The sequence below is a fragment of the Equus quagga genome, chromosome 4 (assembly GCF_021613505.1).
Source record: "Equus quagga isolate Etosha38 chromosome 4, UCLA_HA_Equagga_1.0, whole genome shotgun sequence".
In the NCBI taxonomy this organism is placed as follows: Eukaryota; Metazoa; Chordata; class Mammalia; order Perissodactyla; family Equidae; genus Equus; species Equus quagga.
In genome coordinates, this window is record NC_060270.1 from 45,600,716 (window position 1) to 45,626,938 (window position 26,223).

Here is a 26,223-nt window from a genome sequence, read left to right on the forward strand (position 1 = left end):
TAGGTATTGAGAGGAAGGAGCCTCTGAAAAATTTTCTTTGAAATTCATTTACCCGTGTTAAAAAAGAAAAAAAAAAAAAAAAAACAGGCCCCGAAATGAAGTCATTTCGCCCCCATGAGAGCAAAACCAAGATTTAACTAGGGTTTCAGCCCCTGAGGAATGTGACCATTAAACAGTTCATCTGAAATTTCCTGACTAGCACTAGTGGGTAAAACCCCTGCAATTCCCTTTCCCCCAAAAGAAGATGTCCTGGCCTGAAACAATCCTTGCTTTTCTTTTGCTAATACCTTCTTGTCCCACCCTTCTGCCTATAAAACTTTCCATTTTGCACAACTCCTTGGAGCGCCCTTCTAGTTGCTAGATGGGATGCTACCCAATTCATGAATCACTTAATAAAACCAACTAGATCTTCAAATTTATTTGGCTGACTTTTGTTTTTTCAACAGATTTCATGGCAGCGATGGGATCCAAAGAGAACTTCTGACAGCATTCAAGAACAACAAGAGACACAGGTCTGGTGCCCAGCAACTCGTTTTGAGTTCACTCTTTCTCGCTGTTTCCAAGGGCTATGGGTAACTTCCTCTCAGTTTGAGCTCGATTTTTCTTTTGCTTTCAAGATCTCCCATCTAACTGACTTTCCTTTGCAGGGCAGGTCAGCTTGAGCTGGTAGAGAATTCTGCCGAGAGCCCAATTGAGCTTGTAGAAGATTCTGCTTGGAGCACTACTGAGCTGGTAGAGAATTCTGCCCAGAGCCAGTTGAGCTGGCAGATGATTATGCCCAGAGCCAAGTCCCAAGACTTACAGACTGCAATTCCTCAGGTGGAAAACCCCTTATCTCTATCCCTGGATTCCACAATGGGAATTGCTGACAGTTTAGTCTGCAGCTCCCCAATTGTTTGGAATCCTTCCCCAGATTCCACACTAGGAACTGCTGGTAGCAGCTACATTTCTCCATTTTGTTTAGAATCAGTCTGCAGTTCCCATTCCTTGGGGTTTGCTGGTCCAATCCTTTCCCGCAGTCCAAGGTCCCACAAGAATTGGTGGTGGTGCACACGGGGCCTTCTTTTGGCCAGGATGCAGTAACATCTCTTGGTTACTGCCAATATATTAAGGTACACATTTGTTTGTCTTGTTTCACATAGATAACGGCTAGTTGCTAATGGAATCCTGGAGGTCAAAAAAGCCATGAACATTGGTGGACAAGGGCTGACCATTTAAAGGTTGTTAGAACACTCGTCACCTTCAGAACAGTGAACACTAGGTCACCCACCTTTCTCAAGAAAATTTCCCTACAACAAGGTGCCAACCCCATGGCACATCCCTCTGAGGTATTAGTTTGGCTCTGAGGAACCCAAAGACCTAGCTAAAAGAAATAGGATTCTTTATATCCAAAGAGTTGAGCATGCCACCTTCCAGCACACCTGCTTATTTTATGTCTAAGAACTGTAGTCCTGGAAGCTGTAGATATTTACAAAAATGGGCATTATGGGGGACATTGAAAATAGCCAAGGTCATTTAAAACTTGCACTTAAAAGCTAGGGCTCCCAAATCCAACAAACAGGATGAGATGCCACTTTAGCATACAAAAGACTCCAAAAGATTTACAAATTCCAAAATAGCTTCATTGAAAGATTCATTGTGAAAGGCTAAGAAAACATTAAAGACACAAAAGGTATCTAAAATAACACCTGGGCCTCCCAAATTACACCCTCCTAGGGAGTCCAGTATCAAAACACTGGCCCAGAAATCAATGTCTCAATTGTAATCAGCTGAGACACTGAAAAAGAAATTGCCCTCAAATGCCTCAGGCAACTTCTTCAACATTAACTTGAATGATCCTGCATAGGCCCCTCCCAGAGTTGACAAAATTCTGAAGAATTTTTTTGTAAACTGCTACTTTATTCTCTTAAACAGTCAGGGGAAACTAAAATTATTCAAAGCCTGGCAGGAACTTTTTTTTTTTTTTTTTTTGCCTTCTCTTCTAAGTTAATATACCCAGAGAGGAAAAAAGAAATCCAAAAAACCCCACAAGCACCTTTGTTTTACAAATCAAGTCTTTACAGGGCCAAAGGTGTGACTCTGGAAAGCAATTCAAAGTTCACTTGTCCTTTTTGCCTATCCCAAAACCTCCCTTATTCATCTCCAAATTGCCGAAGGTATTGTAAAAGATCAGGACACTAGAAACAGAATTGTCTTGCACTTAAAGATTTAAATTACTCTAAATCTCTGATAATAAATAAATATACTCCCCAAACTCCATCTTGGAGAAAACTTGGATTCTTTTTCTGTGCCTTTGTGATGTAGATTATCAACCCCCATCTCTCTAGGACCTGAGAGCTATTCTTTGACCTGCAAACTTAAGGGAGAAGTTTCTCATCAGAGAAAAAAAAAAAGAGAGAGGGAGACAGGAGGTATTTAGAAATTGGGCTAATGAAAAATCTTAAGTGTCTTCTCCACAAATATTAGTAATCATAAGGTTTCTGTTTTCATCTGTCTGTATATTTTATGGATGTGTGACATTATCTTTTACCTCCAGATGGTATTGCTAAAATTAACGTGTAAAAGAGCTCTATTTAATTGGGTTAAAGGTCAAGCCCTTCTAAGGATTGGACATACTAAAGTTCTCAGAAACACAGAAACTAACTCAAATGCTTTTCAAGCACATGTCATCTGGAATAATCTTTAGTAAATAAAAGATATTTTAAGTTTGTTGGTTTAATTAAAACTGACATGTCTTTAAAGTTATCAATATTGAATAGCAGATAAACTACTTTTACTATACCTGGGTCAAATTCATACTATCTCAGTTACAAAATTCGTCAGCAAAAAATAATCTAGAATCATGGTTGATTTTGTCTAATGTCTCTTGAAGTTTTCATGGGTATTCTAAATATAATTGCTGAGAGCAAAAGATTTAGATAGATGTAAATGGAATTAGAGTTTATAGGTAAAGTTTTTAGCCACAATTATATTTTACGGTAGGTGTACTTAAAAATAACTTCCAAAATCTTTTTGGTAGCTTGAAACTTAAGAGTTTTGCTAAGTTAAATTAAATTATGGGAAATTCATTGAATAGCTAGGCCGTTCCTAAATAAGATAAAATAGTGAAACATTATTTACTGAAAATAAATTTATCTACTCTGCATTCCTTATTACTGAGAAACTAAAATATTTGGGTCTCTTGGTAAATATGTTTTATGCCATGCTGAGAAATTTTCAGTGAAAAGGCAGATGTTTCTAGACATTATAAAAAAGTACTTATTAATCTGCCAATACACATAATACTAATGTAAAAGACAGATCATAATTACTTCTTATTTTTCACTAGAAATTAAACGTTTCTGAGGGCTAAAATTTTTCACATATGCAATTAAGACTACTAGAATGTAGGAGAAACAACTGTGTACGCAAGAAAAGTAGAATATGTATTTGGTGAGAAGAGGTATGAAGAATAAAGATGCATTTTTTAAGGGAAATGAGAGTAATTTTATCTAAACTAAAATTTTCGTTTATTTCTGAATGGGAAGGAGAAAAACAAAGGACAAACTAAATGCATATAGAAAGAAAGAGAGAAATAGAATTTTTTCTTGTGTTATCAGGCTGGCAAAAATTAAATTGTTATTATAAGGGTTTTAAAATTAAGCTTTAATATCAGTAGTGGACTTAAATAAAATTAGAACTTAATTTTCTTTTATCCACTAAAGGAGAAAGTTTTATTGGACTATTCATCTGCTCCTGATAAGAGATTACAAAAGAAAAGCAAAGTTTTTGTTTTATCAAAATAATTTCCTGTGTTCACTGTCTTTATCAGATCTTTGATGACTTAGGAAAACTGCATCTTCTTAACACTAAAAGAACTAAGTTTTCAGGGCTGGCCCAGTGGTGCAGCAGTTAAGTTTGCACATTCCACTTTGGTGGCCCAGGGTTTACGGGTTCAGATCCTGTATGCGGACATGGCACCGCTTGGCAAGCCATGCTGTGGTAGGCTTCCCACATATAAAATAGAGGAAGATGGGCACAGATGTTAGCTCAGGGCCAGGCTTCCTCAGCAAAAAGAGGAGGATTGGCAGCAGATGTTAGCTTAGGGCTAATTGTCCTCAAAAAAATAAATAAATAAAAAATAAAATTAAAATTAAAAAAAAGAACTAAATTTTGCCAATAGATAATTAAGAATAGTTTCATATTTATTTGTGATTGTAGTTAACCAAGCTTCCAAACCTTTTGATATCTTGGAAAAAATTTCTCAAAATCAAATTCTAAAAATGAAGTCTTTTTAACCTGGAAGAAACGTCAGGATTTTTCCAGAGGGCTCTTGGAAAATTCCAAAATATTTGTTAAACTAATTAGACTGACTTAGTATGTTAAATTACATGGGAAGCATTGTCAAATAAAAAATACTACTAAGCCTTCTTTATGTTGTATTTATATAAGTATACTAGAAATTATGTGAAATTCCTGTAAATCTGATTATGCCCTAGTATAAAATGCTGTGTCATCAAAATTGAGGCTCATGCTAAAAGGACTAAATCTGAGTGTTGAGAAAATGCCCTAGATGACTTTCACGCAAAGCCAGCAGCAACAGAATCTATAAAGATTGTGGCTGAAGTCCATTCTGCTTCTGCAAAAAAATGACACTTCAGTGCCAGATTTTTGCCATCCTGATGTCCTTTTAACATGGCAACAGTCTGCTCCTGAATCAGAGAAATTAAGATGGGTAAACAATGGCTGTAAATTAAACAAACAGTCAGGGCTATGGGAAACCCAAGACAGCTACTTGGTTTTTCCTGACTCCCTGGTAAACCGCATTTTTAAGTTTTTGCATTCCTTCACCCACTATAGCACATTTACGAAAAACTATTTTTGTCCCCAGAGGTCTCATACCTCCTCCCTTTGGACCTTTTGAACACCTGCAGCTGGACTTCATTCAATTGCCACTTGGCTTGGGTTATCAATATGTTCTTGTTACAGAATGTATGTTTTCCAGGTGAGTTAAAGCCTTCCTCTACTGCAAGGCTGATGCCCTCACAGTAGCAATGAAACTGTTAGAAAATGTGTTTCCCCCCAGGGGAATACCTTCCACAATCTCCAATGATCAAGGCATCCACTTCACCAGGTAGATCATATAAGCCTTAACAAAAACCTTGCAAACTTCTTGGAATTATCACTGTGCCTATCACCCTCAATCAATCATCAGGCAAGTTTGAGAGAACTAATGGAAAAACTGGATTCAAATATGACAAATATTAATTACATGGGACTGCACGAACTGAGAAGGATGCTCTAATTTTTGTTTTTCCAGATTTAAGGAGACTTTTTCGCTTAAGCCATCTATAACTAACAGCACTTTGGGAAAGTACATCTTTCTGAACAAAGATGAAACATTTACTTTTCTCCCTACCTGATCCCTCCAGAATTCAGAAACTCTCAGTGAACATTCTTACTTTCATTACAACATATTTATTTGCATAAGCTCAACAAAAACCTGTTCTCCTTGTAACAGGACACAATTAGAAACATTGTCTATATTACCAAGGCTTTGCTGGAATGTCATATTTTAGAGAGATGAGCATAGACTCAGATATGACCAGAAAGCTTCAAGGAACTGCTTGGAAAAATCAACCCAATACGTTGCTTACAAGGTTCCAGTAAGACTTTACAAAGAGGTTATATGGTCAATCACTATTTTTGCTGCACTTATGTAAATAATCAGGCCAAGTTTAATTCAAAGAAATTTAGTTTTACTATGATTATCTTTGGTAAAAAATGGTGGTAACTGTACAGAGAAAATTATGTTTGCACCTTTGTAGATATTAGATTTTAATCCTGTTAATTGTCTTTGATGTTTTGTTATATACCTGTAGACTGAACTGGATCCTGAATTCTTCTAGTCTCTTCAAATATTGGACTATGACATACCAAACTAATGTTTCCAATTTTCTCCCACTCTTCTGATTTGGAATCACTAAGCTCCTTAGAAGCTATCATACCAGGTCCTCCTTGCTATCCAGAGGGCAGCCAAACTTTAGAGACTTGAGCCTTGGACATGCATCTCACAACTGAAGACTCCCCCTGACAGATGGTCCTGTAAAACAGTGGCAAACTCCAAATCAAATTGATGAGGAAGAAAAGTAGCTAATATCAAAGTGGACTGCATCCACCCAAGATGATGGATCAGGACTTCACACTTTAACTGAACATGAAACTCTTTCTTCTTCTCTTTCTTTCCTATACTCTGGCCTTGATTGGAAAGATAACACCGTCATCCATGTCTCACAGGCCATTGCTAAGGCGGATAACTTCTGGAATTTAGAACAACCTTTTATTTCAGGCTAGGAGAAAATCCAACTGATTCCTGGTTGGGACGGGCAAATGCAACATTCTTGCAAATAAATCCATTAATAGTGCCACCATAGTGAAAATCATTTGTGTCCCAACAGATCCATCTTTATCTGTGGTGATTACCATTCTCCGTGGGCCTATGAATGCCTAGATGGCTGGTGGGCAGCTGGACAATGCCTCTTAGGTTATCTAACTGTGCCCCTAACTGGTCTAGAAAGGACCTACAGGAGGCTTTTTATGATTCAGGGTTCGCTTCCCTTGGTGGGGTCCTACTTCCCTGGTTAGGAGTAAAAGTAAATGAAGCTATAATCAGAAACCTCTCCTTAACTCTTAAAGATATTGCAGATTCTGTTGCTAAGACAGCTGCCCAGCAAAAATCTTTGGGACTCTCTGGCAAAGGTTGTTCTTCATTATAGGATAGCCCTTGATTATCTTTTAGTGGAGCAAGGAGGTGTCTGCTATGGCTACCACCACCTGCTATACCTGGATCAATACTTCTGGGGAGGCTGAAACTCAGTTACATAAGATCACTGAGCAAGCCATTTGGTTTTAAAAGGTGACTTCTTCAACAGGGTTTTTCTTTGATTTATTTGATTTTGGTTGGTTTTGGTCTTGGGAACCATGGCTCCGAAGTACACTCCACACATTGAGAATTGTCCTTCTTATAGTTATCATAAAAATCCCCCTGGTACATTATATTCTCTCAAAAGTTTTAAATATATTTTTGCAGACACTAATTGCCAAGCAAATAATCTCCCTAAGACTGGAATGTCAGAAAAAGAATGAAGAGAATGATTGACTTCAAATTTGTGAACCTGAAGTCATGGCCTGTGAATACCAGACAGACGATCAACGAAAGCTGTAAGAACTATAGAGCAATAGCTGAGTGTCTATAATGACTTAATTTTTTATCTCATCTCTCAGTTAGGCTGAGAGCTTGATCAAAAGGGAAAAATTGTTAAAAAATAATCATAATAACAGGCCCAAAATGGATTCATTTTGCCCCCACGACAGCAAAACCAAGACTCAATTATGGTTTCAGCCCCTATCAGGAATGTGACCATTAAACAGTTCATCTGAAATCTCCTGACTAGCTTTAGTGAGATAATCTGCATGATAAAACCCCTGCTGTTCCCATGCCCCCAAAAGAAGATGTCTTGGCCTGAAACAATCCTCTTCTTTTGCTAATGCCTTCTTGCCTGACCCTTCTTCTGCCTATAAAAACCTTTCGGTTTGTACAACTCCTTGGAGTCCCCTTCTAGTTGCTAGATGGGATGCTGATAAAGCCAATTAGACCTTTGAATTTACTGGATTGAATTTTGTTTTTCAACAGCTGAATTTTCATATTTAGGAATCAATATACAGTAACAGGTTAGAATAAAGAAGAGAGATATAGTAAGAGAAAGAAATTTGAGAAAAGATGTAGTTCTACTGTGTACAAAACCTTACTTCCAGTATGAAAATATGTGTCCAAACAGAAATTGTGTTTTTCTAGTTTTGAGTGCTGTTATATTTTAATTCTCCCCTTCCATCTCCATATAGCAAAAGGTACATAGATGGGCCACAGCTACGAAGAGAAGAAAATTCTATCAACTTTTCTATAGAAAAATTCAAAATACCTATCATTAAGAAAATCCACATGTAAAGTCCCTAGTCTCCAGGCAACAAATTGTCATGAGCCACACTGTAATGCTGGGAAAAGGCTTTGTCCTAATGCAAAAGAACTGCTTTTGTCTCAGCCTGGAAATTTGCATAGCTATATTAAAGAAAAAGAGAAGCCAAATTGGGCATGTTAGCATGAACAGACATTCAATAAACGGTAATAGAATGGCGTAGGTTTACACCCCTTTGTCAAGACAATTAAAAACAATTAAAGTTTTCCTTGTCAACAAGCCAGCTTCTAATGCTGTGTGTAAAATTCACAAGAGGTCTTCCTGCTAGTAGTATACTTGACTACCATAGCTTTCATAGAAAACTGTTTTGTTTTGACCCACTTGCTCTGCAAGTTTTTTAACAATTGCCTTTGGTAACTTACAGAAAAAATTTGGCACAGAGAATTTGTTAAAATGTACAGTAAGGCTGCCTGCCAAGGTAACGGTATAGAACAGGTGCTGTCAGATTCAGGAGGAAGCAAAAGAAGGAAACCAATAGATGGAATAAGCACAGGAAATGACCCCAAAACAAAGCAGCCTGTGCCTCATCCTGTTACCACCACCTGGCCCAGCCAGAAGCCATCCCTCGACCACTGGTCCAGCTTGCAGTTGTTTACACATCCCACTGGCAGGCCTGGTCACATCGTCTGCCTTTTCCTTTCTTTTTTTTTTTTTTTTTTTTAATTTCTTTCTCTTACTGGAAGAAATTCTATTTTGTGAACTTTGATTCACTTCCCAACTCCAAATACATAAAGGTTAGTGGTTTTTCTGATTGGTTTGAGCTCTTATTTTACAGTAAAGGAAGTAATCATTTTTGTTTTATTTAGTAGAAATTTCTATTTGTTAAATGTGTTATATATATGAGATAAGGTGTTACGATTTTGAGCTTATTTCTTTGGGCTCCTTTCTACATTGAAAGAAGTAATCAAATTTTTATTTTACCTATTAGAAATTCGTACTTGCTGTTAAAGACAGAGGGTCTTGTTTTTTGCTAAAAACACATTTCAGAGGAATTTTGAGGACATCTAGAATGCCTTTGTGGTTCAAGTTTAATCTTTTCATTTGTCAGTATATTTCACCTGGACCAGCCCCAGACTAGAGGCAGGGCTGCTAAACTGGGATCAGATACCAAGAGTTAGTTTAGATTAAGTGTCAACCTTGGAGGTGTAGGGAAACAAGTTCCTATACTAACTGCTCCTAAAGTGAAGTCCCTAGTACTCAGTGTGACTGTGTGCCATGGAACTCTAGGCAGTCAACTGTAGGGGAGGGAAAAATGACCCTCTACCCATCTTATGTTCATCAGCTCGGGCCCTATAAATTAGACTGACAAAAGACAGAGTAACAAAAGAAAAACAAACAGAAAATTATTAACATGTACATTGGGCATATACAAAGGAGCACCCAGAGATGAGTAACTAAGGCGTGGTTAGAATTGGGGGTCAATATACCTAATTTACTGGGTGAAAGGAAGTAGGGGGTAAGGGCTTACAGAAAAGCAAATGTCTTTTTGGAAAGATAAAAGGGCCCTTAGGAGAACAGATGGGGGATATGAGAGTCTTCTAACAAAGCCTGTGTGGGTGTTGTGAGAAGATTAGAGTTGCTCTGCAGAAGGGGATTTAATGTCATTTCAGTTCTTTTGGGAGGCTCTGCTTTTAGTCAGATAAGGGATTTCAGGAACTCAAATGCCTTCAGATCAAAATACTTCTCATGCCAAAGAGGCATATTTGGGAGTGGCACATCCCGATCCCCTTCACATCATTCCCCAGTTCTATTGCTCTCTTTCTGCCTCTTTTCTACTCTTTCATTAGGCTTTGTTTTAATTTTGCTATTCTTCACCTGTATTTTGACTGACAGCAAGCCAGATAAATGTTCATTATTCCAAAACACTAGGCAGCATTTCTTTGAGAACTGCCTCTTCTTTACTTTGCAAAATGTTTAACATTACTGTATGAACAACAGGTTACTCTAGGGTTGACAGATTCTGTATGCAACTTGGCATCCTTGTTCATATTTTCGCTATTGCTTAAATATTCTATGTCTTTAGGTTTCATATTTTTTAAAGTTATTTTTAGTTTGGAAAAAAATATTTTAAATGTTCTACCAAAATTATTGGGTTTATTGAAACTACCAGTTTGTGTCTCTTTATCCTTAAGCCACTAAAAATACATGAGAGCTGATACCCTACACTCTGCAGCTTTGGGTGAGCGTTCACAGTCCTTCCAGAATTTCATGTGGCCACACCAAAAAAATTCACAGAAATGCTCCACTGGTCTCAAGGACAATCTGGCAGCAAGCTGACCATAAGACAGCAATCTTTAAAGGAATAACCTCAGAAAAGCCAGTCAAAGAAAAGTCTCTAGAATGGAGAACTTTATAATGGTAAGGTATATAGAATCCACTTTTAAAAGTGAACCCAAAGTGTCCAAACTATACAGTAATATACACAATTAAAGTAATTTTGTGATTTGTGAATCACCATATTTTTTAAAGACTCCTAATTAAATTTTTTTCTTACAAAACAAGTGAAATTTATCTTCTTGATACATCATCTTACAATATAGGATTAATTTTTTGATAGTTTATCATTTCATCTCCCTTTCTCATTACAAAAGAAAGTTGTTATAATGTATTTTGACTGTATATTTTCTAGAGTTGAAATAAATAAATAAAAATTGGATATATTGGTTACTTCTTCTCTCACTAAAAGTTATCTTCTTCACTTACTCTTAGTTCCTCCAAACCTTTTTTAAGTTGTTTAAAGAGAATTTATTGACATATAATTTTTTATTTATAAATTGACACATCAATGTTTATTTTAAAAATTGCATTTCATATTGATTTTCTTTGATGGAGCCTCTTATTATGAATCTAAAAGTAAAGAGGAGACATGGAGAGAAATTTTGCCACTTATGAAAACTGATCAGGGAAAGAAGAGTATATGGTCATAAGTAGCCAGTCTTTGGGGAGAGTCTCTATTGGGTCAACCTTTCCATTTTCCAGAGTTTTACATTCAATTATTTCAACCCACACTATAAATATTGACAGCCTCCTATGTACAAAGTACTGCAATAGATTCCAGGAAAACAAGATGAATTAGCCCAGGTGCTTGCTCACAAAGACCTTATATTTCAGGAAGCATATTCTCTTTATATAGGTGTGAAAAAGCAAGAATGGCTTGCCTTGCTGGTTATTATATATAGTAAGCTGGCACTGTGAGAATGTGACCAGCCTGATTAGAAGACAATGTCCAATATCAGATGAAGTCTTTCCAGTATAACTGCTGACAATTATATCTGAATTCACAAATATGGCTCATGAGGACATTCGTGATCTGCCCCTTCCTTAATTCTTTAGACATATCTCCCTATTTTACACACTATATTTCAGACATCATAAGTTACTTTGCCAACAAAATTTAATATTCTCCCACATTCCACTTCCACATCACTCCCTGAGCATCCATTCCTGGCCTGACTTAGATGCTCATTTCATTTCTCATATTGTACCCCATGCTTATCCCTATTGTTTTCACTCATCACACTTTATTGTACTTGCCCATTTTCTTGACTGCCGGGAGACTATAAACTCTTGAGAAATAGATACATATTCTTCACCATCATGTCCTCAATGTAAAGTAGCTGGCACTTCATAGGTGCTTAATAAATATTTGTTGAATAAATGAGTGAATTGCTTCAACTTCTGTTTTCCAAGAGAAACAGAATATTGCTAGTTGGTCCATTCCAGGATCCTTCAAGTAGAAAGCTAAATAATCCCAACTGATAGCACAATCTATAACTAATTATACTGATTAAAGTCTCTTAAAGTATAATTATACGAATATTTATTTCCTTTAATATTCATAATAAAAAAAACTGCTAGCAATTTCTAATTAGTGGCTTTTTTTTCAAATCCATACTAACTTAGGATTCAAGTACCACTGTGATACATTTATATAAGCTAATTTATATACGTGCTTACCACAGTATACATGTCAGAGTAGGTCCTCAATAATGCATGATGGCAGTAGTGCTGGTAGACTACTTTATGGTGATTGCAAGAATGAATGTGCATCAATGATGTTATATATAAATTATAGGAAAGATATATATTCAAGATATTATAAAGAAAGAGTGATAAAAATTTAGACATTTATTTCAAAATATAGGAAAATCATAGCCATATATCTTCTTTACACGTAATAGTGTTATTAGAAATTATTATTAGATTAAGCATGATAATAACAAGCCATTGTATTGGGGCAGAGAATGTGCAATGTAATTGCATAATTTTGCAATACTTTGTAATGCACAGAATAATTCTTCCCAATGTCCAAAAATGTAAGTGAACAATATTGACATCTGAACGCTTTCTGACAAAAACAGCAGTTACAGAGAGAAAGAGGGGAAAGGGGTTTTATATTCTCTAACTGCTCAAACAGTTTTACAAATATTTATAAAAGGTCACCAATAGAGGGCTTACCTGGGGTCAAATGGAAGAGGCCCTAAACCATCAAAAGCTATTTCCAGTGTCCAGCTGGGAGATCTAAAACAGAGAGTAACAAAGACAGTTTGTGACAAAGCTGACACACAGTATTCTGGAAGGAGTGAAATCAATTGTGACATTTTTCATTTATTTGTAAATGCCTCTTTGGCAGTACACTCACTCAAAACGACAGTTGCTTCTTACAGAAGAGGGGAGGTGATGGTAAAATAGAGGAATCCTGACAGTTGCTTTAATGAGATTCCACATTAGGGCTACTCGAACATTTTCCCTCAACAAGAAGCTTGCCCTTCATTTTCAATATCATAACTCCATAATTTGGAAAATGTTATCTCTATGAAAAACTCAACCAGCCAGTTCTTAATAGCCATTGCCCAGTTTATTTTCCTATTCTCTTTAAATTAGAAGAAAACATTCTAAAGCAAGTATCTAAATAAACATCAGCCATACAGACCAATTACCTCTTTTTATTAAAAGAGTACTGTTTTTACTCAAAACAGCGATATGGAGTGTGACTGAACAATTCAAGACACACTGTTCAGTAACTCAATATTTGTGTGGAAATATCAGGCAGTACAATTTAATCTACATCTTAAGAGGCTATAATATGTATAATTTAAGTTCCTAAGGAAAAGGAAGTTATTGGCAAGGCAGTTTCAAATAAGTAGTCTAAAGATTCCTCTTCATTTATTCACTCAGTTGTTCTTGGATTATATGCTAAGCGCCTGGTGCAGTTGCAAATCAACTGGTATAAACCCACCTCTAAAAAAAAAAAAGAAAGTAAATTATAGTGTGCAGAGAAATTGCAGTCCAATCCAGGGTCTAGCCCAGCACTTATCACCTATTAGTCAACCAATAGGTATTTGCTGAACTGCATAAAATCAAATCTCTATGCATGGAAAAATAAAAAGAACATGCATTCTGGCATTATATATGCCAATGCTACCTGTGGCATCATGGGTTCAAATTCTAGATTCCAGAGAAATGAACTAATTAAGGGACCTTGTAGAAGTAACAAACTCTCTGGGTTCCAATTTCCTTATCTATAAAGAAGACTTAGTAATATTTACTACATGTGATTGTTGTAACAATTAAATAAACATTAGGGCAGGAATAAAGCACCCAGCACAGTTCGTGGCACATAGTAAGTTGTCAATAAATGGTAGCTATTAGAATTATGAAGCTTTTCTTTGACCAAAACAAACGACATCATTCTCAAATACAATAAGAACAAAAGTAGCAAGAATGAGTAGAATGAGAGAACACTGGCTGTCAGGATACTATGATAAGAACCTTAGTTCTATCGCTTCCACTGACAGCCTCTTTACAACTCAGTTCTGTCATCACAAAAATGGGACTAACATTCCTACTTTTACATAAACTCCCGACTCAGCTTGGTTACTAAAGGTGTTTGAGTACTTTACCCAAATCTCGTACATTCTTGGAATATGTCCAGTGAATATGGCAGAGAATACCATTTCAGGTTGGCAGATTAACTGTGGTGCGATTTTGTGTTGGTAATTTTACCCTGTTGGTCAATAGTTAATTTGCAGGTAAAGTTCAGTAGAGCTAAAAAATTGCTTGAGCAGCTAAATGTGTGCAGACTCATGAAGGTTTTTGTCTCCTCATTCCATCTTGAGTTTACCTAGAGCAGTGGTTCTCAAACTTATCTATACATTAAAATCACTGGAAGAATTTTTTTCTCTATTTTTGTTTGTGGATTGCCGCCATAGCAAGGCCACGGACAAGTGGTGTAGGTCCACATCAGGAACCGAACCTGGGCCGCCCAAGAGGAGCATGCCAAACTCAACCACTAGACTGCCTGGGCCGCCCAAGCGGAGCATGCCAAACTCAACCACTAGACTACCTGGGCTGCCCAAGTGGAGCATGCTAAACTCAACCACTAGGCCACAGGGCCAGCCCCAGGAGAATTTTTCTTTAATGCTAATATCTATGTGGCACCCAGAACAACTAAATCAAAATATTTTTTAAAAGCTTCTCAGGTGATTCTAATGTGCAGCCAAGGTTTAGATCTATTGGCCTAGAGTCAAATACTATGTTTCTCCAATATACACTCTTGGCTTCCTACCCAAACCATTTTTTTTTTCCTCTTCTTTGCTAGGCAGAGCCCTGATCCATTTTAAGTGTCTATCTTTTTTCCCAAGCAACTCTGGAGAGACTGGTTTATGCCCATGTTCGGGGCAATCCTGATTAGGCTCAACCGTCCAATTAGGCCAATCATAATGGCCCCATTTCCTTTGCCAGGGATTCATTTAAGGGTATGTATGTTATCCCTATCTAGCCAACAAGATGGAAGAAAATGTGTTAGGGGAACTTCCAGCAAAATTCCCACCCTCTCTTAACAAAATGCTTTTTGTCCCACTGTTGTATATGCATATGATGCCTAGACTGATCTTATAGGTATGGAGAAAGTTTGACTGAGGACAAAACTAACATCTTGAGAATGGCAGAGCAGAAGGATAGAAAGAAACAGAGTCTGTAATAATATCATTCAGCTGCTGAATTAATTTGTCCTACTTCTGGAATTGTTATGTGAAATAAATTCAAACAGCATCAAAGCACTTTGAACTTACATAGCATCCCAAATAATATTAAATAAACAAAAAAAGGTATATCCCAAGCCTAAGTTTAGGTTGAAAATTTCCTTGTTTGTATTTTGAAATATTTTATGAACTAAACCAACTGGTGAAAAATGTTTCAATTTCCTTACAAACTAAATAATGTCTTAGTTTTATTTAAATGGCTTTATAGCACTTACTTTTACCAAGAAATACTGTGTAACATGTAGCAGACATAAATTTAATAGCAGATCTTGTCATTCAAAGGCTTTTTTTCAGAAGCTCTAATTTTTTATATACACACAATACATAATATTAAAATACATTTTCTATCATATAAATACATATAAATACATTCATGTGTTTTCTTTTCTAATTGTTGCCAACTATATGGTGCTGAAAATGAAGAAAATGGTTTTCGTTTATTTATTTTTTATTGCAGTAACATTGGATGAAAATGATTTTTTTGTATACAACCACCATCATGATTTCCTATTAACCTTGTTTTTTCTTTTAATTGACTATATATATATAGTTTGCATTTCTTACAAGTAGCATGTCTTATTATCAAATGTCCAGATTATAAATTTGGTTCCAAAATGTCCTCTCGTTTGCTAAAGTAGTAATTTCCTGACCCAGAGAATACTAGGGATACTTTGCAATGATGCTTTACCATCAACCACACAGCTGGAATGAGATTAAAAGGGATTTGTTCCAAGATCTACTGTGGAGTTTTAAAGTGGCATACAATGTAATCACCACACTCCAATTCGAAGCTTCAAATATGGTTACTTCCAGACTCTCTAAGTTCCTTTGCATTGCTTCTCCCTCTCTTCATCCCATCAGCAATTTCTGTGTTATTTATTCAACAATATTTTTAAAATCATCACTTTTGTGGGAATGGGGGAAACTAGACTACCCTTGGTAGATGGGATTTGTCAGATAGAGAAGCGAGCATCATGTATGAGGAGTTTTAGTTTTGGGGAGCCAGGAGAGATGATCAAACAGAAGGACAGAAAGTGGGGCTGGTGAAGGGCTCCATGATGTGATCTTGTCCCCCAAAACCCACCACATCTTCAATTAATTTACTAATTATAAGTGGCATGGCGTGCATAATATGATGGAATTCTTGCAAAAGCCAGTAAGGGATATGGAGGACCAGTGAGTGTAAAGGCTGAAACTAAGTGGATTCAATGAAGAAAGAACAGAGTGCTAGAAAACAAGGGCAGAAATTCTGAGAACATTCCCTCCTCCAAATTCGATCAGGGTGTGAAACAGGTGCTCAAGCCAATTGTCCCTCAGTGTAGTTTGGGAAACTTCAGTGTACATTTTTGTGTCACTCATTATTCTATGAACTCCTGAGAACAACATTGTCTTTTACTCTTTGAATCACAACAGAACTCAATAAATGATTGAATTTGATTCAGGTGGGACAGCTCCTCCAAAAAAGGGTCTTTGTCCCTACTACTCCCAAATTTAGGCAAACTCTATACCCAACTTTACTTTTCTACTCAAAATATTAATAAGAGTGACCTCTCAATATTACTAAGAACTTGGCAGAGCTGAAAATCTCATGGGTGAGTTTGGTTTGGGGTCATCTCTGACTCTCTGGATCACTTACTGCTTTGCATAGGATACCATCCCACTCCTCAAGCCCTGCTCTTAACACAGTTCCTGACAATTATTACTAGTTAATAAGACCAAGAAAGGTTCCAAAAAAATGTAGTATGTTTTCCTGAACTTCATCTGGGGCTCCAGGTTCCATTTCTGGTATCTTTTCCACTTGGCAAAAGATGGGAGCTTCAAAGGTCATAGTAATGGATCTGCACACTCTAAAAAGTTATTGGTGCTCACGTCTGTCTTCAATCCTCCTCATCCAAAGACAAGGACCTCACATCCTCTCTACACCCCCTACAGTCAGGACAGGGACTTTAGCAAAGTAGAAGACTAACAAATAAGTGGTGCATTGAAATAAATTATAAATGAAGTACCTATTGTTTACTGTTAGTATTTGTACTCTAACTATCCTTAGATAATGATTTTATCTACCTTTTAGAGCATTAAAGTACAACCATTAGGGTCAGATATTTTATTTCAGAAGTATAAAATCACCATTAGTTTACAAAGTTCTACAAATTTTTAAGAAGAATTTAATATTCTGAAGTTTATTGCTGGAGGCAAGCTCTTATTTCTTATGAGTCTCATTTCATTCATAGAAATATATGAGATATCTTAAGAACCATTGGTATTACAATTGTAAATATTAAGGAAAGTTGCATTACAATGTAGACAGGTAATCCTGAGGCCCAGCAGAGCAATAATGATTAACAACACACTCTAGAGGGAATATAAATTTTAATAGTAGCGCTCATAAAACCCACGTTTCAAAGGTTACAAAACAGAATCAAGTTTACCAAAAGTAAATAAATCATCTTGCTTTGGGGTTTCTCCTTTCATCTCTGATTTTTAAATAACCAGTATCATCTCCCCAGAGCAGGTAAACTATAGTTACCTGCAAATTTAACTACAGGAAGTTCCAAAATCCTTACAGAGAACTAACTCTCACTAGATTCTGCTCCTAGCAAATTCCACCCCCAATGTTTATTCAAATTTACTTTTAAAAAGAGAAAGAGACTTTAGGGAGGTGGCCTTTACATGGATTTTATTTGCTGATGATAATGATGATGCACAATGCCTCTTCACAAGATTACAGGGGTCAGAGGGTAATCCCACTATCACTCTTGCACTGATGAGAGCTTTACTTGAGTGCTGATCTCAACTCTGGACTCCAAACTAAGAGACAACTAAAAGAATCCAAAAAATATGCAGAGAGTCATGGAAATGATGACTAAAAAGACTAGAATTAAATGAGCAAACGTGAAAGAAAATGTGATGAAAAGTGGTGAAGAATGCTGAGGAGAAACACACCATGCATACAAACACAAGGCCAAATATACTCAAACATTAATAAATAGGTTTCTTTTTAATGACTCTAATGGGAACTAACTAGATGATGTTTATGATAGCTTGTTTGTTTCAATGCCTTTTAATATCCATAATTTTCTCTTCTTTTCAAGTCATACGAACTATGTAAGTCAATGTACTTTACATCAATAAATTGCTTCAACAAATGAGTTAACAGTTTCACAAAATAACATGATCATACAAGAGACAAGTCAGTTGTCCCTTTCAATACTTTAATAGTCACATATCTTATTTTCTATGTTTGCAATATTTTATATTTTCTATAAGGATATTCCTACATTGTAGCATGATAAGCATGCTATGGGAGTTTATAACCTAAATAACATACATGAAACAGTAGCCACTTTTAATTAATACCGTTGATGCTTTGAGTAAAATCTAGCAGGGACAGAAATCTTCCCTGCAGAGAAAGTATGAAACATCAAGTTGAAATAAAGTCTCCTTTGTGGATTTAGATCTGTCTACTTCAGGGACTGGCAAACTATTTTCTGTAGAGATCCAGATAGTAAATATTTTTGACTTGGCCGGCCATATGGTCTGTATTACGTTATTCAGCTTTGCTACTGCAATGTGAAGCAGCCACAGACAATATGTAAACAAATAAACATGGTTGTGTGTGTTCCAATAAAACTTTATTTATCAAAAAAGCTGGAAGGCCAGATTTGGCCTGGGGCATAACTTGACAAATCCCAGGTCTAGTTTGTCATTTTGAGAAGTGATGCATCTTATTTTCAATATGAAATAGAAAGTAAGAAGGGGACAGAGGCCAGGTGGAATTTTTTTAGATACACCCTCTGAAATCCCAGAACATCAGAACCACCCATATTTGAATATAATTTCAAGAAAATGTGATAGCTGTTTTTATTGTTTTATACTATTCATGCAAATTCATCCCTCCATTAGGACAGATTCTTTAGAATCTACCAACTAGGAAAACCTCCTCCTAAGTTTTCTGTCATTATATTTCCTTGGCAATTGATATAGCTTTGACAAAACAATCAAATTTTGACAATTAAAAACTTAATTACATTTTAAGAATAAAAATAAAAGAGCTTTTCTATCACTCAGATGTGCCCCAATTCTCTACCTCTTTTCTAGAAATCCAAATACTTCCCTACGTCAGAAAATGAAACAGAACAAAATTATTATTAAATAAGTACAAGTACCCTTAAGCATCATGACAACTCCCTTCTTTCACTCCACACTCCATTATGTAATATATCACAACACATTCAAAATTCTGAACAGAAAATGTTAGTAATTGTAATGGCTCTCAATTATTTCAGTGATAAATCACTAACAAAAATTTCAGTGTTACAAAATGAAATTGGTAAGCACTAGCTAGCTATTTAAAAATTCAAGTTACTAAAAGACTTACTTCCTCTCTAATATGTTTTCTATAGAAAAGTTATAAAAGTGATCATGATCTAGATATCACAAATAATAATAGTTAATAAATATTGATTAATTACCATATGTCAGGCAATATATCAAGTGTTATACATTTATTGCATCATTTAATATTCAAAGCAATCCTATATAATATCGGTGCTATTATCCCTCTCATTATATAATGACAAAGAAACTGCGCCACAGAGAGATTATATGGCTTGTCCAAAGTCACATGGCTACTAAGCAGCAAAACTAGGATTTGAAAGCAGGTGTTCTAGGCTCCAAATGCTAACGAGGTCAAGGCCAGGATTCAGTATCTCCGGAGGAATGCTAGTCTACTAGCACAGCCAGCATGCCCTAGACTGTCTGGAAAATGTCACCACTGGCACAGAGGATGATGAAACAAGAGCTGGAGGTGAATGCAGAGAAGTATAAGCCAGAAATGGTAGATGATGAGAGAGAGGGAAGCTCCTAAAAGCTTATAACTGGGAATCTAAAAGTCAATTATTCAGCAAATACTACAGGTCAGTAATCCCCCTTACAGACACAACAAACACATTTATTTCAGGCTTTGGAATCAGATCAGCCTATTTAAATCCTACTTTGACTACTTACCACTTACTACTTAAGTCATTTTTCTGATCACTTACTCAAAATTTATGAAACTCAGACTCCTCTTGTATAAAATGAGGATAACAATCAGGATTATTTTTCAGGGATTTTATGAGGATTAAACGAGCTCATGAGGGCCTGCTACATAGTGGGTGCCCTGAATGGTAGCTGCTATTACTGTTCAGGGTTTTATTTGTTTTTAATTACAGAAGTGGCAAATAGTCGCTATGTTAAAAGATGCCAGACATCTGGATAAAAATTAAAAATGTATCCAATCATTTGAATATATAATTTTAGGCTTCTCAAAATTTACTGATTGTCTACCATGTTCTAGAAACTTCATTTGAAAGAAAAACTCAGTTGTGATTAATCATAAAGACAAACTCTCTAAAGACTGACTGAACTTTTCATTTTCATCTGAAGATATTCCATGTATACAACTACCAAGACATTATTTCAACTCACAGAGCTTCCTACCTTGTCTGTGGAACAGTATGCTTTGACAGTCCCTTCAGCCCTCAGGAAGCCTTACAAGGCTAGGCAGGCTGAACATCCCCTCCCACCCCCATCTGCATACTTCCAGTTTAAATTAACTTCCTTCATCCATTTTCTCCAATGTGCCATAAAAATATTGTCATTTTATCATTGTCTAAGTGTGCTTTGATACACCAAAGATAGAAAAGAATTGTATTACTGATGTCATCTGATATATTTGTCATTAAATGAAGAGGTAGTGACAATCATATTTTAATGTAGCTAAATCATACTTCAGTAAAACTTTTAACATATGATGATATCAATTATGTAACATTGGGAAAAATCATAAAGAAGCAGATCATATTTCAAGGAGCTTTTGTTAATTCAAAAGAGACAGACACAGACATGAACAAAAGAAGGGACGAAATAAAGAAATCAATCATGTTCCTAGAAATAAATTCTTTTTGATTTGCAATTTTTTCTTAAGACCATTGTTTAAATAGACATTTTTCTGAATGTCTGAATAGACATTTTTCCAAAGAAGACATACAGATGGCCAACATATACATGAAAAGATGCTCAACATTACTAATTGTCAGGGAAACGCAAATCAAAACCACAATGAGATATCAACTCACACCTGGTAGAATGGCTATTATCAAAAAGACAAGAAATAACAAGTGTTGGTGAGGATGTGGAGAAAAGCGCACACTGGTGCACTATTGGTGGGAATGTAAACTGGCACAGCTATGGAAAACACTGTACAGGTTCCTCAAAAAATTACAAAGAGAACTGTCATATGATCTAGCAATTCCACTTCTGGGTATTTATGCAAAAAAAACAAAAACACTAATTTGAAAAGATAGATGCTCCTCCATGTTCACTGCAGCATCATTTATAATAGTCAAGAAGTGGAAACAACCTAAATGTCCATCGATAGATAGAAGAATGAATAAAGAAGATGTGATATATATGTATATACAATGGAAAATTTTTCAACCATAAAAAAGAATGAAATATTGTCATTTACAAGAACATGGATTGAGGGCATTATGCTAAGTGAAATGAGTCAGACAGAGAAAAACAAATACTGTATGACCTCACTTATACGTGGAATCTAAAACAAACAAACAAAACTCAAGATTGGTGGTTGCCTGAAGTCGGGGTGGGTGAAATGGGTGCAGGGGGTTAAAAGATACAAATTTCCAGTTATAAAATGAATAAGCCATGGGGATGTAACGTACAGCATGGTAACTATAGTAAATAATACTATATTACATATTCGAAAAGTAGCTAAGAGAGTGGACATTGAAAGTTCTCATCACAAGGAAAAAAATTTTGTAACTATTCATAGTGACGGATGTTAACTAGACTTATTGTGGTGACCATTTTGCAATATATAGAATATCAAGTCATTACATTGTGCACCTGAAACTAATATAATGTTATATCAATTACACCTCAATAAAAAAAGAGAGAGAATGAAGTACCTATGGTACTTGTTCTACTCAGTTCACAAATTGAACTTTAAAAACAGGAAAAAGCAAAATAATGCTATGGAATCAAATGTTATGATGACTAAAATAATAAGACACATAACTATGTTATTATATTTAAGCACAAGTTGGCAATGACCTGGCAACAAGAGAGTCATAAAGTCATAAATAAGGAAAAAGACATTTTCCCACAGATGAGCTGAATAGGCAGTATAAAGCCTCAGGTGGGTTAAAGTTAATGCGATTAGTTCCAGCAGGCAGCAAAATCCCATGAGACAGAACTTATCTTTCATCTGTTTTCAATTCATCCATCTAGTACTAAGCAGTTATTCTTCATGTCACTCCATTGTTGTCATCCTGTTTTAGGTTCTGTTTTCAAACTTAAACTAACCTATTCCATATCTTACTTACAGGAAAGCTTAAAAAAGGGCGGTTGGATAAAAGATATAGAGGAAAATTTTAGGGTACTTCATTAGGTGACCATCATTGATCTCTGCTTTTATAAAGGTTATTTTGTGTGTGAATTAAGCCAAAATTACACTGAAATGACAGAATATGAGTTATGACTATAAAAACTTAACTTTATTAAGTATAACCAGAATTTATGTACATAAATGATGTGTCTTCCTCATGGGAGGCTGCACACTGATTCCAATGGTACTGGCATTGTTTAAGCATTTTTAATAAAATAAATGAGAGCTTAACATCAGTCGGATCATCTAACAGGGTTAGTTGTTTCTAAGTTCATGGTTAGTGTGATATGACTACCAAAATAGTCCATTTGACCACTGGCTGTATTAATACAAGGACAAAGTAGAGGACACACAAGATAATGATCCCACTGTACTCTGTAGGACATATAGAATGCCATTGTATGTGGCACTTTTTTGAAAGGGATATTGAAACAGGAAGGTAAGAGAAGGGCAATGAAAGAGAGAGAAAGCACACACACACACACACACACACATACACACAAAACTCTTTCATTCATTCATTCATTTTAATAATTTTGCAAAGGGCTAACCTTGATCTTAATGTCAAAGATTTTGAATGATCTTGTATTTCAAAGATTTATGAGAAGTTTATTTCCTTTGAAAATGTTATCCCATGTTTAAGAATATCAAATCTATATATTGAGCACTCTCTCCAAATGTTGGTTTGAGCTATGATTATTGCTTCTAATAAAACTTTCATTAATATATTTTGTTTCACATGTATGTCTTGTAGGTGGGGTGTATGTGTGTTGTGTATGTGTATGTGAGAAAAAGACAGGGACAGAGATAGAGAGATATACCCAAAGAGAGAGAAAGAAGGATACTTTGCTGACTCAGAGAAATTACGATATACCTTTGTAATGTCAGAGCTTTTCCTACCTTGGATAATTCAAATCACTGAGCTTTTGCCTTGAAAAAACCCAGAATACAAGGACACATCATGTAAAAGCTGCTAATTCTGCATTCTTAAAAAGTTGACTAAGCTTCAGGTTTTTGAAAGGGCAACTGGGACAGCCATGTGCTTAATGCAATTAGAGTAGATCTGAAATTTTTTATGATTTACCTATCTTCTTCACACACCAACTTGCTGCGGAAAAGGTAAGGGGAAGAGGCTTGGGCTGGAGGACCACATTCATAAAGGCCTATAAACAAGACAAAACATAAATGTTGAAGGAATTCAATCTGGCTGTAGCATGGAATATGAAGAGAAATGGCAAGAGATGAAGTTAGACATAAAACCAAAGACCAGATAATAAGGGGCCTTGCAGGTCATATTAAGGTGATTAGATTTTATTCTGAGGTTAATGAAGAATCCTCAAAAGCTCTGAAATAGGGCTGTTATTTACTTTATACTCAAGTCATTCCTCTGTCTCAAGTGTGAACAATGGATTTGCAAAGAGTATAAGCAAAGATACCAGTTAGGAAGTAGTGGCAGTAATCAGATGAAAGATGACGTTGGACTCAACTAAAGTAGTTGAGATGGATGTGGAGATGGATGTCAACTAGTGGAGATGGATGTCAATATGAACAGATATGAAAACTATCAAGGAGGTAAAATTAACTGGATTTGTTAATTAACTGCTTTTGAGGAATAAGGACAGTACAACACATCAGGTAGAAACACAAGAAAGGAAATGGACTTAGAGACATTGAAGGGAGAGAGAGAGATGGTCTCTAACAAGCCTTTTGTCAGCCAACCTATCAACGTTGGGCCTGGTTTATATTCGCATGGGTTTAAAAGTTGAGAATCAAAGAATGTTTTACATATCACTTTGCATGAAAAAAACTATGCCCCAACGATTAATAGATGGAAATTCTTATTTTTAAACACAACATTTTAGGGGCTGGCCTGGTGGCACAGTGGTTAAGTTCCCACGTTCCGCTTCGGCAGCCCAGGGTTCACCGGTTCAGATCCCGGGTGCAGACATGGCACCGCTTGGCAAGCCACGCTGTGGTAGGCATCCCACATATAAAGTAGAGGAAGATGGGCATGGATGTTAGCTCAGGGCCAGTGTTCCTCAGCAAAAAAAGAGGAAGATTGGCAGCAAATGTTAGTTCAGGACTAATCTTCCTCAAAAAAAAAAAAGATGCAGAGTGGCTGGATGGATTAAAAAACAAGACCTATCAATATGCTGCCTCCAGGAAACACATCACGGCTCTAAAGACAAACACAAGCTCAAAGTGAAGGGATGGATGGAAGATGATACTCCAAGCTAATGGCAAAGAAAATAGAGCAGATATTGCCATACTTATATCAGAATAACTATATTTCACAATAAAAAAGGCAATGGGAGACAAACAGGGGCAGTATATAAGGATAAAAGGGACACTCCACCAAGAGCACATAATACTTATAAATATATATGCACCCAACACAGGAGCACCAAAGTACATAAAGCAACTATTAACATACCTAAAAGGAGATATTAACAGCAACACAATAATAGTAGGGGACCTTAACATCCCACTTACATCAATGGATAACTCATCCAGACAGAAAGTCAACAAGGAAATAGTGGATTTAAACAAAAAACTAGACCAGATGGACTTAATAGATATATATAGAACACTCCATTCCAAAACAGAGGAATGCAGTCTTCTCAAGTGCACATGGAATATTCTCAAAGATAGACCATATGTTGGGAAATATGGCAAGGCTCAATAAATTTAAGAATATGTAAGTCATGCTTTTCAATCACATGTTATGAAACTTGAAATCAACTATAAGAAAAAAGGTGAGAAAGTGACAAATATGTGGAGACTAAACAATATGCTACTGAACAAGCAATGGATCACTGAAGAAATTAAACAAGAAATCAAAAAAATATCTGGAGACAAACAGAAATGAAAATACACCATACCAACTCATATGAGATGCAGCATAAGTGGTTCTAAGAGGGAAATTCATAGCAATACAGGCTCACCTTAACAACCAAGAAAAATCACAAATAAGTAATCTTAAACTACACCTATCAGAACCACATAAAGAACAAACAAAGCCCAAAGTCAGCAGAAGGAAGTAAATAATAAAAATTAGAGCAGAAATAAATGAAATTGAAACCAAAAGGGCAGGAGAAAGGATCAATGAAACTAAGAGCTGTTTCTTTGCGAAGACAAACAAAATTGACAAATCCTTAGCCAGATTCATTAAGGAAAAAAGAGAGTGGCTGGCCCAGTGGTGCAGCAGTTATGTTCACATGTTCCACTTCGGTGGCCCAGGGTTCACCAGGTTTGGATCCCAGGTGCAGACATGGCACCACCTGGCAAGCCATGCTGTGGTAGGCATCCCACATATAAAGTAGAGGAAGATGAGCACAGATGTTGGCTCACGGCCAGTCTTCCTCAGCAAAAAGAGGACGAATGGCAGCAGATATTAGCTCAGGGCTAATCTTCCTCAACAAAAAAAAGAAAAGAAAAAAGAGAGAAGGCTCAAATGAATAAAATTAGAACTGAAACAGGAGAAATTACAATAGATACCACAGAATACAAAGGATTATAAAAGAATACTGTGAAAAACTATATACCAACAAATTTAGACGATCTAGAAGAAATGGAGATTCTTAGACTCACACAACCTCGCAAAACTGAATCAATAAGAAATAGAGAATCTGAATAGAGCAATCACAAGTAAAGAGATTGAAATAGCAATCAAAAACTCCCCCCAAAAATAAAAGTCCAGGACTAGATGGCTTCTCTG

The 26,223-nt window shown here is 36.1% G+C and overlaps 1 protein-coding gene across 4 annotated transcripts in view; it reads right to left on the minus strand.

Moving 5' to 3' along the window:
• The window catches only part of NAALADL2 (N-acetylated alpha-linked acidic dipeptidase like 2), a 1,259,279-nt gene that overhangs the window by 1,167,143 nt on the left and 65,913 nt on the right, over nucleotides 1-26,223 (minus strand). For all 4 annotated transcript variants that reach the window (XM_046659057.1, XM_046659060.1, XM_046659059.1 and 1 more), the window contains exon 2: nucleotides 12,471-12,533. The gene's annotated coding sequence lies outside the window, so the exon portion shown is untranslated. The remainder of the gene's footprint in view (nucleotides 1-12,470; nucleotides 12,534-26,223) is intronic.